The sequence below is a fragment of the Dipteris shenzhenensis genome, chromosome 18 (genome assembly GCF_047967505.1).
Source record: "Dipteris shenzhenensis isolate YYH24624 ecotype China chromosome 18, Dip_SZ_1.0, whole genome shotgun sequence".
NCBI classification, from domain to species: domain Eukaryota; kingdom Viridiplantae; phylum Streptophyta; class Polypodiopsida; order Gleicheniales; family Dipteridaceae; genus Dipteris; species Dipteris shenzhenensis.
The window spans coordinates 10,439,140-10,456,451 of NC_141613.1; the positions used below are offsets into that span (position 1 = coordinate 10,439,140).

General features: G+C 44.0%; 1 protein-coding gene across 2 annotated transcripts in view; it reads left to right on the forward strand.

The window, feature by feature from the left end:
- Positions 1-11,881, forward strand: part of LOC147890785 (uncharacterized) — a 40,258-nt gene extending 28,377 nt beyond the window's left edge. The window contains exons 13-15 of one of the 2 annotated variants that reach the window (XR_015542570.1): positions 7,323-7,455; positions 7,573-7,646; positions 11,820-11,881. The gene's annotated coding sequence lies outside the window, so the exon portion shown is untranslated. Of the gene's footprint in view, positions 1-7,322; positions 7,456-7,572; positions 7,647-10,692; positions 11,197-11,819 lie in introns of those variants that run through there. The other variant, XR_015542569.1, reaches the window with a different exon arrangement.
- Positions 11,882-17,312: the final 5,431 nt, after the last annotated feature.

Sequence of the window (17,312 nt, forward strand, 5' to 3'; positions counted from 1 at the left end):
CTCTTTCTTTAACAAAACTGAATATCATAACTGAAACTCCTGGATTTGAGATAATATAACTTGAAACTGAAATACTTGGTCAATAATGACCACATGCAATCCCGCCATAAGGATCGGATACTTGATTATCTCATCCTCCACAAGAACATAACTGATTAACATGACTAGTTATCGTAACTCAATTTCCTAATTGAAGATCATAAAATCAGGCGCATGACTATCAACTTGCCAACTTTGAACATACTACCCTCAAATAGGGTCTAATCTTGAATGTGTCATGGATCTAACTCTTTACTTCATAAGAGATATACAAGAAGTCTCTGACACTTCTCCCCTTTGGCATAACCTACTCAAACCCATAAATTGGATATAATAACTTGAGATTCTTTTGTCCTGGTGCTATGTATAGAAATTTGGATGTGACCAGACAACTAGGCCATAGCCATAGGTCACATAAAACTGGTTCCATAATAGAGACTATATCACTCGTGTACAATAACTTGGAATCCTTCAAAACTTAAATATCATTCGGAATAACTAGCTTGTCCCATCAAGGAATACTTTAGGACTAGATATGTATGTATAAGCAATCTTGTGTGCTTGGCTTTCGATTCCTAAAACAATCAAGGAAACAACACACTTCTTTCCTTGTAAGATACAAGTGTTAGATCTTTAAAATAAAGATAAATCAAACTTCATAATCATGATAGAAATACTTAGCTTTAGATTTTCCATAACATCTATGAAAGCACTTTGTCCAATTACAAGCTTTCACTAAGAAGTTGTTTTTCTTCCTTTTGCCAATTCAACCAATAGTTTTCGATAGGAATCCTTATCCTAGGACCTTCTTCCCTTCATCTCACAATCTTGCGTAGGTGCTTGTACTTGTGAGGGCTGAGTGGCCGCGGCCATCATGAGAACAACGAAATAGCAACCGTTGGCTTTTGCTACTTGTTGTGTCCATCATGAGAAAAACGAAATAGCAACCATTGGCTTTTGCTGCTTTTACTGCTTTTTGTATGCCGCTTTGGAGAAAAGAAGGCCGCGTGTGCACAAAAAGCGGTTGCTTTTTGTGAAAAGCAGGTGCTTTTTTGGGAGAAGCAGATGCTTTTCGTGAAAAACAAGTGCTTTTTGCTGCGACAATTATGAGCAAGAGATTGGAAGCACGTCACCAAGGATGACGACAGGTTGAACGTCTTTCCCACTTGATAGATCACAGAGAAGAGAAGAAAATAGCTAAAGAGATAGGGCGATAGAGAGAGGAGAAAAGATGCGCCTCAGCTCCTAGTGCCAAGCCTCCAAACATCAGTGCCCCACCTTCTTGGATGTGTATTAGTTCACAAACAGGAGCGCCCCACCTTTTCGAGCAAGAATCCAATACTCCAACTGATACAAAAACAGGTTCGCCTCACCTTGATTCACAGCTGCGTGCTAGCCTTGGACCATTTCCACCAAGGAAAGTGAAAATTTTATGCTCTGATACCATTGAAATCGGACTAAAAACCCTAAAACGAATTCAGCTTTAAAACCCTGAAAATAAATCACTGCTAGTAGAAACGGAGCTTGGATCTTCGATTCGCAGCAGATAATCACCAAGATAGATTTTGAATTTCATAGATAACAGGGAAAACAACATCCAATAGCTTCACCTGACGAGGAGCAGCAGCAGATTTCTTCTGGGAATTGAAACGAACTGAGAGAGGAAGAAACGAAAGAAAGAAAGAAAGTTTATTAAAGTATTCGGAAGACTGATGGTTCTATGAGATAGTGAAAATCCTGATACAACAAGCTGTGGTAGCGTCCATACCAATGCAAAATGCAAAAATGCATAATGGCAGTACTAAGTCCTAAGTACAACATAGTCATGTCGATGGTTGACTATATATCAATCTCAGCATCGTCATCAATATCATCGTCATCATCGGCAGCAGCAAGATATCAGGATGGATGAGGCAGTGGAGGCATGAAGTCGGCAATAGAGTGCTGTCGGCCACTCAGAGGTGTGGTCGTGGCACGTCTCCTGGTCGTAGCTCTGCGTCTAACCAAGGCTATCATGGCCCTTTGGTCGGGCTCCGACTCTAAACAAGGAGGGGATGTCCCCAAGTGTGATTTGTGTGTCGGCCCTCTGTCTAAGCTGTCGGGTCACAGGCTCTGAGTCACGATCATGTCGAGGCCTCGTCTTGTGGGGGTCCATGTGATCTAGCTGAAAGAACTCCGTGATAGAGCTCTGAGAGGGATTAGACGAGAAAGAAGTTTGCTCTTGGCTCCGTGCTCGGAGTATCCTCTTACGGTGTCTAAGTGCCTCATGAATGAAACTTGCTAAACACCGCTGGTCTGGGTAGGAGAGGAAACATGCCAAAATCCCATAACTTGAAGAGACAGTGGAAATGCCCTTGGATCTCATAGTACACAGGACACCTGAAGATGAAATGCTCCTCTGTCTCAACCACCTGCATGTCACACAGTGTGCATATGCGCCTCTCCTTGGGTAGTCGCTCTGCTCTGCCGCTCTCGATGCAAAGTCTGTGTGAAGAGACCCGGAACTGCCCAAGAGAGATCCTCGGCGAGTGGGGTAGGTGAATCTGCGTGTATCCAGGTGGGTCAATGAAACCCTCCGCTGTGATATGCAAGAAGTGATCTCTGTAGAAGCTAAGCTTCACTGGGAGTTCACTTGGTCCCAATCAGGTCCGAAATGTGTGTAGCTGTAGTAGATCCTCACGGATAACCTGGTTGACCTCGTGTGATAAGAGGGGACAAAACGGAGCATCCATGCTGTACTGGAAGGGAGGTAGTCTATCCATGTGGAGCCCCAATCGCTCAAACCATCTCTCTGTACGTGCATACCAGCACCTCTGGTCTCCTTCTGTTGCAAGTGCCATAGAAGAGGATAGAGCTATCCATGGTAGCTTGCTATGCCCCGAGGTATAATCCCCATATTTTCTAACTCGGTATAGATACGTGATGACCTGAAATGTAGCATCTAGCTGTGAAGGGGGTGACCCAAACTCAGCGTGAATGATCTGGTGAGAAACGATGACTCACCACGAATCATCCGTGATAACATGAGAACCTGTAGCCGCTCCACACGGGCCTACTTTGTATCCGACAAGTTTGGCTCCCAACAAGGGCTGCCGTACATCCCCGCTGGTCGAACCAAGGAGTAAAAAAGAAACCCCTTGGTGAGTGGATCCTGAAAGTGCGAGCAGAAGCACTGCTTCTCTAGTCTGGCCAATGAAGCATACCCTCTGCATCGCGGGTCTCATAGTGAAGCTGGATCCGAAGAAGATAACCCCAAGATAAGTGTATGATGAAACTATCTCAACAGATGACCCCGCAAATGTGAACTGCTCTTGATGCATGATGGCTCAAGATGTATTGAAGATCATGACACTTGGTTTTACCCAGGTTGACCTTCAAATCATGAGACTCACAAAAGGACTGTAGTGCGTCTAGGTGTCTCTGAAGCCCGTGTGCTGAGGAAGACAAGAGAGCCACGTCATCTGCATAGAGCAAAATTTGGATCAGCGTGCCCGCAAGAGAGCAACCTACACCTCCCTGTGTCTGCATCACTGTCTCAAGCTCGTCAATGTAAAGGCCAAACAAGGTAGGCGACAAAGGACACCCTTGTTTGACCCCGATGGTGCTCATGATCTCGTCTGTCCATCCGGATCCTGCTCGAACTCTGCTTGAAACTCTCTCGTAGAGTGCCATGACAGCCCAAATGATCTCCTGGTCATAACCCAAGTCCTGTAGGTGTCGTATGAGGTGGGCTCTCGGAACCGTGTCAAATGCCTTGCGGAAATCCACAAAGCAACAATAAATCCTCTGCTTCCGTGACCTCGCCTTCTCGATGATACATCTGAGCGTGAGAATGTGGTCCATGGTTCCATGATCACGCCGGAATCCGGCATGTCCTGCTGCTCTAAGTCCTCGACACTCTGCAAGTCTGCTAACCTCGTCAAGTACTGATGCATAAATCTTGGACATGACATGTCCAATCATAATGGTCCTGTAGTTCTCCGGGCTCATGGAATTTCCTGCCTTGTGAATGGGTGAGATAATGTTAATGGTCCAAGTGTGTGGAAATCCCAAACAAACAGCTTCATTAAAAAGCTTAGCTAAGATCGGGGCTAGGAGGTTAATCCCATATGCAATGAACTTAGTGCATAGCCCCTCATGATCCTTCGCTCGGCCATTATGAAGTTTCATTACGGCATCCTTTACCCCTCCTCTAGTGAAGAGGGTACAGGATGTGGGACGAGGCACGTGTGAGAGGTTAGGGACTGGCTGATTTGGGATGTCATAAAGTGTGCGTGCATAATCAAACCAGATCTGAGTGTCAGTGAGTGGCGGAGGGGACCGTCCTTTTAGAAATCTCCGCCAAAAGTCCTTAGAGTTGTTACTAAACAAAATGTTCAGTGGCTCCTCGTTCCGACGAACGAAGTCTAGTTTCTTCCTCCGTACCAGTCTACGGTATTCGCATAGTGTATCAGGTGCGCTCGGAAGACTGTTTTTGGTTTCGAATTTGAGTTGACGGTGTAAAGCCTTACACTCATCATCGTACCAACTATTACAGGGTACGGTTCTTGGGGTGGAGCGGGTGGTGTGGGGGAAAGCGTGAATGGCAGTCTCGTGTAGTGAGCGGGTGACAAGGGCAGCACGATCCTCTAAAAGAGGTATGAAGTCAATATAAGCGAGAAATATGTACAGACGGCCATAGTAAGAAGGTGAGTAATCCCGATCAAAGCGTATATCGTGGTAGGTGGAGTAAGCACTGAGTGGGGTGGAAGGTGTTGTGCGAAGGGAGGTGGAGATGCTAAAGAAAAGGTATGTATGATCAGCCTCTGGGAGGAGAGGTGCTACAGTGAAGTCAATAATGCGAGATGTGAAGACAGGGGATCCCATGATGTAATCAACAACACTGGAGCCCCCCCCATGTGGAAAGCATGTGAAACCACTTGAAGCGGGCCATCTGTCAAGACCATTATAGATAATGAGATCATGTATCCTGCCGAGGTCTAATAGGGCCTGCCCATAAGATGAGAATGGACCTCGCATGTCAGCTGAAATCCGTAGCATACCTGCCTCCTCAAGGTCAATATTTGGCAGTAGAGTGGAATCATCTCTGAAGTCAAAAAGTGGTACCTGACGGGCCCTTGTCCTCGCGTTGAAGTCCCCCACTAGGAGGACTTCTCTGTGGCTAGAGAAGTCAACGATGGAAAGAGAGAACAGGGATTGCTACTTCCATGTAATATTGGTGCAATACTTCATAGCAACTGGAGAACACAAAATGAAAGCTGAAAATCGGAATTGCAGCACGTATCTCAAAGATTCTTCGCGATAGAACAAAGGGAGAGAAGGACATGTGCAAAACCAGGGCCCAGAAATAAGGATTGGACTCCCCGGAAGGTCTTTATTGCAATAGAATAATCTTTGTACAACTAGCTCTAAAAAAAGCATGATGCTGAGTACAACTCTTGAATGAATCTGGGAGGCCTGGGGCCTTTCTTTTATAGACTAGCCTAGCAAAAAGCTAGGGCCTGTTTTCTAAAGGCTATTTTTACAAAAAAACCAAGCCTTTTAGGCTCTCTTTTTAAATCTTGTACTTTTGGTGCCTAAGCCTTTTAGGCTCTCTTTTAAAATCTTGTACTTTTGGTGCCTTTTTATCTCGTGGGCCCTCCTTTTAAAGAGGCCCCTCCCTTGTCCATGCTTTTACGCCTCGTGGGACCTGCTTTTTGTGCAATGTTTTTGCACTCTCTTAGGTCCTACACATTGCACAAACAATTTCCAACACTTTAACCCATTAGAGGTTAGCGAAATGCATGATTCCTAGTTCTTGGACTAATCCTAGTCCCTTGTGGGCGTCCCAAGGCGAAGCAAAAGTAAAACAAAGCTTATTCTAGTTAACCAAAGTCAACTTTCTTGACCATCGTCAATGCAATAAAGACTCCTCTTTATGTCTTGGGAGAAGTACCAATTTGGTGACACCTTGCATGGTGCTAGGTGCACAATGCAGTGCCAGCGACAACTGAACGAGTCAGGTCCTTCTTCAATGTGCTAGATGCAATCTTTGTGCCTTTCATTGGACTGTAGCTCTGTGAGCCCCCCAAGAAAGGTCCTGTAGAAGATGTGACTGTTACTGGAACAGTTGCGCAGTAAGGCTGGTTCTTCTGGAGAAGGCTGCAGACATGTGTCCGTCGGAGCTGGCCAGAGCAGGGAAAAAACAATGGAGAAGGTACGGAATAGCGAAACGCCAGTGTGGGACTGGACTGGACGAGAGAACAGACCTGGGGAAGGCTGGAAAAGGGCCTGCGGTCAGGCGGAATGGAGCCGGCCATCAGGAAGTTTGTTTGGGGCCTATTTATAGGCAAGAACCAGGTCGGCCAGTATGCAGGTTTTACAGAGTGGGTTGGCTGGTAGGTCCAGGCCAGTTGGGTATTAGGGCTGGGGTTCCTTTGAACCCCTCCAGGGCTCATCGGATCCATTCAGTGAGTCCACATTTTGAGCAGTCCAGCCTGCTTCAACGAGCAAACCAGGAGGCTAGTGATGCAGCGGGGGAAATGGAGCAAACAAAGAGCTCAGAGGTCTTCATCAAGGCTGCCTTCACAGCAGCAAAGGAAGGTAGAATCAGGGAGAAACTTGTGCACATTATTGGCTGTCTTCAGAGCCGCAAGGAGGTCAAGCATTCATAGCAAAGAACTGCCTTGCAAGAGGCCACTAGGAGCAGCAGCCAGATGGTGTGCTTGTGGGGCACACCTATGAGGCCCACATAAGCTCTAGGGGAGCAAGGCAGGCCAAGTGATTTGGAATTGCCAGTACAGGGGTGCACATATAGTCAGCAATCTGCTGATAGAAGGTGGCAAACTGAACACAGCTTTTGTTCGTCATTGGACAAATATATATTGCTGGTTCTGCATCTTGCTTGTGCGTTGTTCATTTACTATCTGGACATATCTCCATAGCACACATCATGGAAGTGAAGTTGTACTTGAAATTTACCACTGGGTGATTTCTTGGGCTGTCTGTGTGTGTTTGAGCTTTTGCTGCATGAGGGGAGCATTGGCCTAAGCAAGCGACCTCTCCCACTCTCTTTTCTAACACCTTTGCCATCAAGGCATTGCAAAGATCTTGAACCTCATTGCCTCCTTAGGCTGCTCTCTTTTAATGCTCCCTGAATTGCTCTTTTCATGTGGAATAAGCCGCATTCAAAAGCAACAAATGTCTGATTGTGCCTTCTTCCTTGCTGTTGCCCTGACGTAGGAGAACTCCACCTCCTCTGCAGCTAATGGGCATCTTCTCTGACAATTACCTCTGTGTTGCAGATGATGACGTGCAGTTTTGCCTGCCTGTGCAGCGCGCTATGTGCTGGTTAGCATCAGTACGGTTTGGTGCGCATCTTTGCGATCTCCCTCTTTATTAGAGGCTACAAGTTCCATCATTCACTCGGTTTGGCAGGTATGCTATCAAAGGTCACTTCTGTGCACTCCTTATTTCTATTGGTTTGTGTTGCAGTTTTGCTTTTGCATGGTTCATCGTTGCACTAGTCGATTTGATTCATTCCACTGTCTGCAGTTTCGTCTTGCGCTTGGGGTGGTCTCGTGGGCAATAACGACACAGATCATTAGGCAATACTGTCCTTCTATCAGGTACACTGTCTTCTCCTCTATTATATTGTCTATGCGTGCTTATGTACTCAAAAGAACTACTTGTTTGAATACGAGTCTGAGATGAACACGAATGTCAATGTTGCTGGACCTGTTATGGCTCTTTCCCTGTGCTCTCTTCCTTCCATATTGTGCTCCACCTGGTGTCTTTGACAATGGATGGCATGCTTCTTTACTTTGCTTGGCTTTTCAACATCAAAACTTCTCTCTATGGGTAGCTGCAAGCGTTGCACTATTACGGACTACAGGCTTCATGGCTTTTTGGCATTGACGTTCTGTGTGAATTTGTACTTCTTGATTGGTTGTTTGGTTGTAGCTGGGAAGCTTGGACTTGCAGTATCCTCTTCATTCATTTGGTAAGCTGCATCAGAATGACACTAATTGATGCCAAAAAACCCTTGCTACTCTTGAAGATCAGTGTGAACATTAATTCAAATTTAAGATGCAAGTCTTGCGTTAATTGTAGTGGAAATCTCATTTAAATGTTGAAGGCCAAGGCTTGTGGCCTTGGTAGTGGATTACTGATTGAACGCTCTCAGCTCAGTTTCTAAATTTGCATGCTTTGGAATGTAATTTTTTTCTTTAAATGTTGTGGTGTAAGGGCCTTCGTTTCCCGCTGTTGCATAGCTGTTTTACTTTTTCTGAGCCTCATCAGGTATCCCCGAAAGCATAGTTTAGAATTTCCAATTGGTTATGGATGTTGTGTAATGTAGGGTGTCAATGTGTCCTTTCTCTAGCAGTCAGTAATTTGAGGCTTCTCAACCTTATGATCTTTGGGATTGCAATTATTTTTTGGGTGTAAACATGTCTTGTTTCTCAGCTCTGAGATTGCGATTATTTTGGGTGTAAACATGTCTTGTTTCTCAGCTCTGAGATTGCAATTCAAACATGCATTTCATATTTCCTTATTCGTGCAATATTTGTGCGAGGCCTAGGGAATTGGTTGCTTGCTGGAAGTTGATCTAAGGAGACCACATTTTTAACCAGGCTGTGAAACCAATTTGGTATTTCACCCATGATTTAGTCTTATTTCCAACTCACTAGTCAAAGCTTGGAAAAATGCTCTGGAGTCCGAATGAAAGTAGTCTTCTTTTCACTGGACAGCATTACATTTTGCAGTCTCTTCTGCTTATCCAATTTAACTCTCGCCTTCTTGCAATGCTAACCATGCCTCCAATTTTCTGTTCCCCTTCGAACCTCTCTCATTGAGTGGGCTAGGTAACAACCCTCTTCTTATGATCTCATCGGTTGCTCTCTATAATCTTGGCTTCCGATTCACAAAAGAGTTCATGCATGGGCTGTGCTTCCAAGTCCAGGTGAGAGTGCTGGTAAAGGAAAATAATATAATGGAGATTGTGACCGAACTCGAACTCCATTGGGCATGCTTTGGCAAAGGTTTTCTCTAGATTGCACGCAGCGATATGGGCTTCATTGCACGCAGCGATATGGGCTTCATTGAATGGAAGTAGAAGTAATGGATGTGGAATAAGCATTAACTCGCACTAGATCTGAGTCTCGTACTTCATTTTGAAAAATCAAGCTTTTGAGTGTGAAACTCCTGCAAGACATAGTAGAAACTAAGATTAGGCAAAGAAGGATACACATTGGGTAATGCATGAGGTGATGAAGAAGCGATGGTCCATGGACTTATATTTGGGGACTTTTCGTTCCCTTGCATAAATTTCGTCCCCCTCCTCATGTAGCAAAGCAATGGAACTAGTTTTTTGGAGTTTCCCGTAATCCTCATCGCTTCCAAGTGTGTTGTTGAGGGGGGGCACAGAGAGAGAGAGAGAGACGAGTGACGAGTGCTAGCCTAAGTCTTTAAGAACTATGTGGGACTATTTCCACCTCCTTGAAATGGCATTGCAACACTTGTAAGATGTGTAGAGATTTGTTGAAAGAAGACTACTTTAAACAAGGATTTTAAGAGTAGCAATTTGTATGGCAAGATGGGTATCTATGGCCATAGTGTTGGAGCTTGGAAAGTTTGAGTTCAACTTATCTTTATGGACCTCACGGGAAAAAAGTAGGTTCGCACACTAAATGTTTAACATTGCCTTCGTTTACCGAAATCATTTTGGAGGCTTTGTTGATTAGATGGTGAGATTGAGCGCATTTTAGTTTTGTGCGGTCGTGAGTGCTCATCATTGTGGTTCAGGCGTCAGGAGCTCAAATTCTTCGTGGTAGTCCATGAGGGCTTTATTTAGGGGGCTTTTAGATTGTTGTGATGGAAACATTGTGATAGTCTCAAGGAGTCAACTAGGGAAAGTATATGCTATTGGATGCCTCGGACAATGAAAATGTATATGATAAGGAATCATATTCTTTTGCTTTCCTATGGGTTTCAAGGGGTAGGCAATGCCCACGGGGTTCTATCTTGGTGGTTGAGGCAGATGTCTGTGTGTGCGCGTGTGTGAGTTCGACCCTGGCATCACAAAAAAAGGTAAAAAACAAGCCAAATCATTGGAAATGTCGTTGATTGTTTGCCTCGTAGCCATCTTTAGAGAACATTGAGAGCATATGTTAATACCTTGATCTACACCAACTTTTGGACGTTGATGAAGTTAGTTGGGATGATATAGCTGCTAGTCTTTGCAATGCATGATGGAGTTTATGGATTTCACCCTAACGAGTGACTATCATGAGATTGAAATTGCACACTGTGTTGTGTTTATAGATGTTTCCAGATTTCACCGTGAAGTTTTTATCAATGTTGGTGCTTGTTGATATTGCTAGAAATTTTTTTCCATCTTAAGTGGTGCGTTTCCCTATTAGCTAGTTTGTCTAAGTATTGTTTTTGCTCTGCATTGATTGATTTATTTCCTTGGGATGCCTCTAATATTTTATAAGCATCTCTTTAAATTTAAAAGCCAATAGCTATTTACTTCTTTAATAATAGAATGCCAAGATTTGTTCATTGCTTATCTAGATAGAGTGACATGGATAACAACTGTATGCCGGCATTGAAGCCTGGCTTCCATAGCAAAAATATATTGTTCTAACTTCCATTTTTGTTGTGATGGTGCAGGTGAGTCGGCACACCTCTTCGTCGGATTTGCAAGTAGAGTCTTGGGTATGATATTACGGAAGAAGACGTGGGCAACCTTGAAGAATGCACTTGAGGGAGAGATATAGTGCTCTCAACCCTGTTATACAAGCTCACATAATTATATGTGTTTGCAATTTAAGAACTTATCTACTAGAGCAGCGTGATGAATGCACAAAAGCAAGGAATCATCACCGTGATAATTGGTTGCGACTCTATCGTTACTAACTTCGATTGAGAACTTCTCTGAGAACTGTGAGAGCTTCACTAGGAACTGCAGGCAGATATAATGAGTGTACCTCAATGTTGGAAGATCATAACTCATAGAGCTATCAAAACTCAAAGCTCATGGTACAGAGAAGTACCAAGATCGCTTCACAGAACTTGGTTTGAAGTAAATGTAAACATATGCAAGGAAGGACAGTTTACCAAAGTATTTTGGGTTATTCTTGAGGTCTCTATAGCATAATGGAAAAAGGAGGCCCTTTGAAATAAACATTTTAACATTTTAAGAACTATATTGGAATTTCTATTTGTCATAAGCCTTAACCTATATAAAATCTCCCACTTCTGGAGTTTTAAGCTTTATTTTGAATGGGTCTATGAAACAAAGCATGGAGTCATAACCCCTTAATTTTTGGGATCTATCATGGCCATGTACCTAGAAAATGAAAAATGGCCATGAGAGCCTCATTGCAGGAACCTTGGAATCTTAAAGGCACATGAAGTTCTACATAAGGGAATCCGTCCTCATCTTCCTTGGTAGGTCGGATCATAGTACATGGGAGTTCTCTAAGAGAAGTCTCTGGATGAAAATTGTATTATCCTTTTGATTCAAATAACTCACTAAGTTGTTGACTAATGCCAACCTTTATAATTGCTCGACATTGATTCATTTATTTCCTTTGGATGCCTCTAATATTTTATAAGCATCTCTTTGAAATTAAAAGCCAACAGCTATTTACTTCTTGAATATTAGAATGCCAGGATTCGTTCATTGTTTATCTAGATAGAGTGACATGTATAACAACTGTGTGCCGGCATTGAAGCCTGGCTTCCACAACAAAAATGTATTGTTCTAACTTTTGTTTTTATTGTGATGGTGCCAGGTGAGTTGGCACACCTCTCCGTCGAATTTGCAAGTAGAGTTTTGGGTATGATATTGCGGAAGAAGACGTTGGTAACCTTGAAGAATGCACTTGAGAGAGAGATATAGTGCTCTCGACCTTGTTATACAAGCTTACATAATTATATGTGTATGCAATTGAAGAACTTCGAAGTGAACTGCCTTGCAACTTGCTTAATTTATAAATTATCTTATGACTTTCACCATAGGAATAATTGACAAAACATTATTCTCTTGGATTCATGACTGTAAATGCAGCTAGAGAACATAGTCTTGATAAAACAATGGTTGCCAAGGGACTTTCAAAGCGTTGACTAAGAGCATGGATTAGTGGAGATTTAGATTCATTGAAATAATAGATAATATACATACATACATACATACATACATACATACATACATACATATATATATATATATATATATATAGAGAGAGAGAGAGAGAGAGAGAGAGAGAGATTTATATATTTATATATATCTATATATGTGTATTAAAATATAAATATCTATTATCTCCTCAATAGGACTCCAAAGATCATAATAACCCCTCATCCAAGATATGTAAGCAATGATCTCAGTAGAAGCTAAGCTTCACAAGGAGCTCAATTGGTTCCAACCAGGTCCAGAATGTGTGTAGCTGTAGAAGATCCTCACATATGACTTGGTTTACCTCATGATATTGCAGTGGGTAGAATGGCACATCAATGATGTATTGGAAAGGAGGAAGTCCATCCATATGTAACCCCAGTCGCTCAAACCATCTCATTGTGTGCGCATGCTAGCATCTCTAGTCACCTCACACTGATAACGCCATTGAGGAGGATAGTGCTAGCCATGGTAGTCTGCTGCGACTAGAGGTACGATCTCTGTATGCCCTGACTCGATATAAGTAGGTAATGATTTAGAAACATGCATCAGGCTGCAATGGTGAAGACCCAAACTCAGCTTGAATGATCTGGTGAGGTATTGACGGCTTACTCCGAATCATTCGTTATAGCATAAGAACCTGTAGCCACTCCACACAAGCCCATTTTGTAACTGACAGGATCGCCAAAATCGGCAAGGATAACACAAGAGCCATTTGGATCCCATATATGGATAACACAAGAGTCATTTGGAGACGGAGTGTGGAGAGAAATAGCATATACCTTGGCGTCAGATGGGCCTAAGTAGTTGTAACAAGAGAGAGAGAGAGAGAGAGTACACATTTTTGGCACCATTGCCAAGGAGTTTGTGGTATGCTTTGGTAGTGCACAAGCCTTCTATCTATATCTACCCATTGTACAATGCTTATAGCTTATCTAGAGGTGTTGTTAGTCGAGTATAGGCTAGTTTGGATGGAGATAAGTGTGGTTTGGTGTAGGAATAGTAGAAACTATCACTTCCATCCATAGAGTGTTTTTTCCTTATTTGAGCTTGTTTTTTGTTGGCTTTTGTTGCCACATTATAGGAGTAGCTAGTAGGGATGATTGCTAAGGTGTGTATGGAGTCACATTTTACTTGCAAGCACCAAAAAATGAGTTTGAATCAGTTCAAGTTGGCACAGGAGTGTTCTCAGCCACCACCTTAAAAAATCGTCATTTTGATGCTTTCAAGTGGTGGTTTTTTGTGCTTTTTTGTTTGAAATAAATAGAATAGTAGTGTAGTTTCCATTGTGCTCTAAAACCTTGAACAAAAACTTCAAAATCTCCAAAGAGCATAAAAACCAGTCGGCAATTGTGCTAGCTTGGGAGTCACTGCTATAAGTTTAAAGCAGCGACTCGGCAGTCGTCGCTGCTATATAACTTAGTGATGGACATGTGGATTGACTGTTGGCCACCTATCCCCACCCACCTCACCTAACTCCATGTGGCAGTTAATGAACTCACAACTATCACTTCAGAGGTCAACCCCCACTTTAAGGCTAGTGCAGCGATTGAGGACTCATTACTTTATTGGTAACACAACAACTCAGTGCCCGTTGATTATTAAACCGCTACTTATTTGATCCACTACTTTATTGACCCTCTACTTTATTGAGTCATTGCTATATCACTCGCTGCTTTATTGTTAACATAGCGATTGATAATGCAGCTACTTCTTGAGTCATTGCTTTATGGTTAATGCAGCGACAAGTGATGGCGGACTGAAGCGCTAAGGATCAGGAGGGCACAGTGAATAATTCTGACTGGGCAGCCCGGCAGAGTAGGCAACACTTGAGGTCTGGGAGGGTGATAGGAGTTGAACCCAAACGGGAGGATAGCGTTTCCAATAACGTCCTTACCGGTCCAATTAGTACCGCACTATTAGTACCGTCCAAGATCTCAACATTAAGCTCATACTCAATGCAAGGTCCCACGCACACTGAATCCTCAATTTTAGAGGATGCTATGAGATTCAACGCTGAGATGGGGGAAAACATGAACTTAAATCTGGGGGCCTCTATGACTCCCAACTCTAGCTCTGGGTAAGGCCCTGATCCCCCACACCTTCCACCACAGCCTCGCAAATAAGCGAGTCATTCTCCAATCTCGTGAGACGGTTCGGCTTGGCTGACCCCAACCAAATCAATCCATTTGCCAGGCAAAATAGGGTGGCTGAGGAGCAGCAAGATCCACCACCAACCATAGTATCCCCGGTAATGCACCCAGCAATCCTGTACCTATATTAGCTGAGCGACCCTCAAGGTTGCACGTACAGTTCTATGAGAGGGAACCCTCCTTCACAAGGACTTTTGAGCCTTGGGTACCCGGTATTGGCCTCCTAGTGCTGAAGGATGGAGGGCTGATCAGATGATAACACCTTCCCAATATCAATGGCCCCTTGCCCCAATCTATTTGCAACTTGGGGAGGAGATCCAAAGAGCACCCCCTCTCCCACGTCTTCATCCTATAGACTAGTCCCACATTTGAATATACCTGTACCAAGGGCCATACCAGGAAGACCAATAGACCCGAGCCTATTGTATATGTTGGCTCCAGGTCCCATGAGGCCAAGAAAATCCATTGCGATCCCTATCAGGCCAACAAACTTTTATAATCAACCCCAAGGGCCACCCCACTTTGGCACTGCACCAGTATCCTAAGGTGGATGAGATTGTTGCAAACAACACTAGGTCGGGGAAGTCTCTACTACGATAGAATACGTTCGAAGGGGACCCCACTTGGCCTCAAGCTGTAGAGGATGAATCAGTGTCTTTTTATGGGTTTGAAGAACCCTAGTCCGAGGGTAGAGAACCAATTGGCAAACCATGGGATGTGGCTAGGCTCACTGCGTTCTTGTACATAGAGATAAAGATGCCCATAGCAGCCCTGCTCAAGGAAGATCCCATCCTTTGGAGAGATCTCTTCGATTGGATGAAGGGTCGGATGGTCAACCCAGAAGAGGTGGACACCGATGCTACCAAAACCTTGCATGAAGAGCCAAATGTACTCAAAATACGTGTCAATAAGCTGGGTTAGTACTTTGAGAGCGATGATACAAATGCTATAATTCTGATTTTCTGCCACAACAAGAAGGCCATGGCTATCTTGGATGGTGGAGCGAGTGTCAGTATCATCACAAAGTAGTGCTAGGCAAAATGGGAAAAACTTGAGATGGAGAGCACCAACCTAATTGCAAAATTAGCCTATGGTGCAACAGCCCCGTCAGTGGGGGTTCTAAGGGATATAAAGATAAAAAACATTGGTCTCACCTACCGAGTTTGGTTTGTGGTGATGGATTTCCATGGGCAACCGGATGGCTACGATGTTATCCTAAGCAGACACTTCATGTGCACCGCAAGCCTAGTACATGATTGGGCCTCCAAAAATTGTGAGGGTCGACCTACAGACTTGGAAGGCATACCCTATGACTGGCAATCTATTTGTGGATGAGTCAAATACGACTAAGAGATTCACCCCCGTGAATGTTTTCCAAGCCTGCAATGAAGAATATAAAGGTGGAAATTGGGATGAGCAATGGTATGCTCCGCTACCAGAGCTTGAGTTCTCCCAGACACTGCTCGAATGCAGAAGCTCCAAGATTGAAACCATAGGGCTTTCGGGACTTGTCGAGAGGCTTGGGAGGTCGAGGCTTCCTAGTAAGCCTGGAAGGGCCAGGTTCATCCATTGTTGCAGTACGGGGTGGTAGAGGCTTAGCACTGACATGCAACTGTGTGTGAGCAGAAGGCCACGGATATATATGGGAGATATCAATAGAGGGTGATCAAGGTGGGTACGCTAGTGTAACGCCCACATTTTAGCAAAATAATCACATCAATAATCTATGATACCAAAATTAGTGTCAAGGTGACACTGATAACGTGGTGTTGGAGGGGGAGTATTCTGCCGCCTGGTAAGGGGATCACCACAGAGCTGCATAAAGTTCTCGCGCAAGGCCTTCTTCGAGATGTGACTGCCGATCAGCTGTTCGAGAAGGTAGAGAAGAGTAGCATAATACTGTGGAAGGGTCCTCATAGTCAGTCTATCAAGGCCCTTAATCTTCTCAGCAATCCCTTTGTGTTCCGCCATGAACACGCTTTGCTGCCATACTGTGCGATCCTTGATGTAAAGCTCAAAATTTCTCAAGGCACGGTCATGAACTGAGAGAACAGGAGTGACCGGCCTAAGTTGTGCATGTAATGGAAGTTGGGCAAAAGATGCACCCTCCTCCTCAGTACTGGTTTGAAATACTGAGTGTCGAATGACGGGATCACGTTGGAATGGTACTCGATGAGTCATTGTAGTAGAATCTTGATAATGGGGAATAGCATCATACAAATGGGTTCCACATCCATCATATCTGACTTGGCTTGATCAAGATGAGTCACATTCGTTTGCACACCCTTATCAACTGCCTTGAACTCAACAAAATTGGCTGAGGACACTTGAATACCCAAGCTGCAAAATATTGGCTCAAGGTCTGCGTCTTCATCTTGGTGTGTCTCCACCTATACCTATCCTGGATTGAGGGTGAGGAGGGTTTGTGCCATATCCTCTGGTTTGGTTCCTCTGATCGCCGCCGTAGTGGTCTTCTAACTTGTTCCCTTTTGAACAGAAGGCTAACTTTTGGAGTGCAGAATGGTAACCTGGGTGCCTTTCCCTACTGCAAAGTCTCCATCAGCAGGTTCTCGAGGCTACGGTTGCTTTGGGGGATGCTCGTTTGGGACTTCCAACTGACAACGAAGAAGCTGTTGGAGTTGCTCATACTCATGTATGTGCTTTGCTAAACTCTCATTTTTGAGTGCGGAGTTGAGCAAGTTCCTCGAGCTTACCTCGGAGCTTGTCATTCTAGGCCCAGAGAACTGTTTCAACTATTGTGTACTCTAGTACCTGCTCAGCAAATAGAGTTGGTTGCTCCTTGAGTTGAGCGATCTCCTTTGTTGCCGCTACCAACTCTAATCTCAGGGCCCACTTGGACGTGATTAGTTGACCTGTGTAACCACTCAGTCTCTCCCTGCAAGTTCTGGTGCTTGACTACTATGAGGTCTGCCTATTCCTTTTGGAGAGTATCGAGT